Source organism: Athene cunicularia, assembly GCF_003259725.1.
Source record: "Athene cunicularia isolate RWA chromosome Z unlocalized genomic scaffold, athCun1 chrZ_part1, whole genome shotgun sequence".
In the NCBI taxonomy this organism is placed as follows: Eukaryota; Metazoa; Chordata; class Aves; order Strigiformes; family Strigidae; genus Athene; species Athene cunicularia.
Window position 1 is genome coordinate 11896670 of NW_020799142.1, and position 3803 is coordinate 11900472.

A 3803-nucleotide genomic window follows, 5' to 3' on the forward strand; every position below is an offset into this window, starting at 1 on the left:
TATATATATATATATATATATATATATATATATATACACACACACACACACACACACACACACACACACACTATTATGACAGTTGTTTGCAGGTAAATCCCCTCCCCTATTCTGTAAACATTTAATAAAGGTTCAGTCTAACAAAAAAATCCTTTAGATGTTGTAGGACAGATTTAGATTACTAAATGGTGTACTTTTCTGGGTAGCTTACACTAAATAACAAAGCACCACATTCTTCTTGAGTATCTTCTTGCATCTGTCATTCTAACGTGTCAGTCTGATGCTCAAGTAAACAACACACCAGCTCATTTTTACAGTAATTCCTACTCTTTTCAGAAGTTTTATAATTGTGTTGAGAGTTTCGCAGTTACTTCAGATGTAAATTAATATTGTCACAGGAAGAACTTTAAAATATGAACTGTACATTCAAATATAAACCAAAGTCAATATAGCTAACACACTTACAGAGCCTTTTTCTTTTAATGTCAACCAATTTCTGTTCCTTCTCACGTGCTTGCTGAAAAAGAAAAAAAAAAAAGCATTTCCTAGATTCTTGGCCCCCAAAAATACTAGATGATGCAAATTCAATCCACAAAAACAGTTAAGGGCAGCTCTAGAAGCAGACTTTCTTACATACTTGCTCTAAGTGATCATTTCAGGAATTTTAACATCAGTAGAAAACGCACCCTTTGGGCCAAGTATTTAGCTTCATATGACTTGTGCAGTCCTGTTACTTTCAAACTGTGCTCCTGCCCATGTTGAGGTTGGTAGACACAACTGCAACAGAAACTTAAACTGACACTTACCTGCTGATACTCAATTATTGCGCTGCTGAGCATTACTATGTGTTTCATAGTTTTCATGATCAGCCTAAGGAAGGAAACACAGTTGCATACCTTAAAGACCATTAATATGAGCCAACAACGTAAATTTTGAATTAAGGTTGTTTGGATTAAACAAAAAAATCCCCATTTCCCTTAACACCAAAATAAAGCATACTTACTTTTTTTTTTTTCCTTTACAAACTGCACCCTTTCTTTATTTACAGTTATTATATAGGGGCCAATCTCCTTATTTCCCCTCTCAGTTTCCCTAATGTTTCAGTTAAGTCTGTCTAACATTTCAAATCACAGAGTTTGGAAGGCATCAAGGAAGCCTAACCACCTGAAAATGCGTAGAAATCGAAACCCCTGAATTCTGGTGTGTGGCAGGAACATCATGGAGATGCGATGTTTTCAGCTGTATTTCTGACAGAAATTAAATTTCTTACATTACACTTCATATGAATGCACCCATTAATTGGGCAGGAAATGAAAAGCTAGTTTTAAACATGTTTGAAGCTTTCAGTTCTTTTTTAAAGCTCTTACACAACTAACTAATGAAGGCAGCAAAGCAGAGGCAAGACTGTTAAAAGCCTGTAACATACTCAGCTATTATAAATATAGGTAACATACATTAAAGAAAAAAAATACCTCAAAAAACCTAGAAACAGTTCTCACTAGTGAATCAAAACCAATGATCTCTGTAATCAAAGGTTGGTTGGTTCAGAGCCCAAATGTAAATCCACCCTGGATATAAAAGGTCTGATCATACTGATTCTAGCCAGAAGTGAATGGTTATCTCATTCAGTCAAAACTAGAAGGAAGCTTGCTTTTAAAAAAGGTACAATGAAGTAATGTAGAAATGTGTCACATTGAACTGTGTAAAGTCTGTTCCTTTCTAGTCATCCTTTCCTCAAGAACACCTTACCGTGAGTCATTATCATTTTGTTTCATTTTGTTTCTCAGGGCAGTCACAAGTTGGATCCTGCATAGTGTAGAGAAGAAACATTAACTGATGAGAACTAATAAGAAACAGAGAAGCAGACTTAGATAAGTAATGAAATAGATGTTTCCAAGGTTCCATTTATGTTCATTTTGACATTGGAATCACATATGTAAAGTACTGAGTACCTTTTAAATATCACACTTCTTAAATAATGGGGCTTAACTCTTAGGACAAGAAAGGCATATCAATGATTATTTGTGAGAGTGACAAGTCCTTTCTCTCTTGTAAAACATCCCACAGTCTGCAGAAGTGAAGCTGGGCAAAGGTGGGAATTCAAAAGAACAGCCATGTAACATGAGACGTATAACACCTAGCAACTTTCACCTTTTCATATGTATTTTTAAAATACTGCCAAGTAATATGTTTACTGATTTTTACAGTCAGGCTTTCTCAATTTTGAAGGAACCTTTGGGTTTACAGTTTCAACTCTATGGTTCTCTATGGTATCTCCATTTGCATTCCAGCTGGTTCAGTGGTACTAAAATCTCCCATGTTTGCAACACACACCATACATATCACTTTGAAATCCTGTTTTAATCAGAATTATGTATATGTGCATACATAAGCAGAAAACTTCCAAATAAATGGAAAGAAAATTCTACCTTTGCAAGGCTAATGTCTTATTCTCAGAAGAGACTTTTGCTTCTTCCATATCTCTTTGCAAACATTCTCTGCCTCTGAAGAAAAAAAACCACACAAACAAAAAAACCCCAATCCCAGTATGAAGATAACAACAAAATAACAGCAATGTCACATTTTTAACTTGCTCTCTACATGTCTAAAGTAATTTTTCCTGTAAACCACAAATTATTAAAGTCGGGAGTATTTTTAGCACATGGAACTGTATTAGTGAATTCAAGCCATCACAAGAAGGACTGCAAATTTAGAAGCCACATCAAACATAAAATTTCTTCTGCATATTTTCTTTTAATTTCCTTTATTTTCACCAGACTCCTACATTGTACTGGTCGTTAATCCAGAGATTTATTACAGAGTAACTAGAAGAGAACCTTCAAGTTCAGTTCTTAACCCTTCTCCTCTCTATTTTAAAATACATCAAAGGTTTGAAGTTATCCAATGACATACCTCACGATAAACTTTTCTTTGACATAACCAGGGTAACTTGCTTGATCTGCAAAGAAAGAGTGTCACTAAAAAAAGCACAATAGAGACTTTTAAATACAATCTACAGAGCATAAAGGAAAGCAGTTTGATGGCTATACTAAGAAGGTAGTTTTTAGTCCTATCTCCACACCTTACCAACTCTTCCCCTGTTAGTAAGGCTACACTATCAATCAGCTATATCAGAGAAATAATTATGCCTTAAAATACTTCCAATGAGCACATTATTGACTTGCCAGAGCTAGCTCAAAACATTATTCTCTATGTAGAGCTGGTTTGTTCAGTGGAAGAAAACATAAGTAACAGTAATACAATGAGAACAAGAAACACGTTAAAGCAATATTGCTGCCAAACAGTTTGGCAGACTTTTAGTAAGACTTCAACCCCAGTAAACAGATTACTGAAAACTGTCATCAGGTGTCAGAGGAGTCTAAAGTGGGCAACAATCACATGGCAGTTTTGTAAGCATTCAAACATGGGTTCAAGAGCTGTCTAAGAAATGCAGTAAAATACTCAGCCAAGAAAAATATTTCAACTCCATAACGAGCAATTTTGATAATTTTTTAAAATGTATACGTTAGCCATATCACATTATTAGTGTAACATCACATTAAGAAGCAGCACAGGGGGTTGCTGTAGGGAGTAGGGATAAGCTTACTGGCATGAACTGCAGTGCCGTACTCCGTAAGCTGTTGCTTCATCTGGTCCCTCAGGCTGCAGCAGAAGCAAAGCGACAACGGTCAGACGCCGCAGGCCCGGAGAGCGGGCTCTGGAGGGGACCCAGCCACCGCCCCTCACGCCCGCCCCGGCCTGCTCCACCACCGCCACCCCAGCGGCTCGCCGCCCCCCCCCAG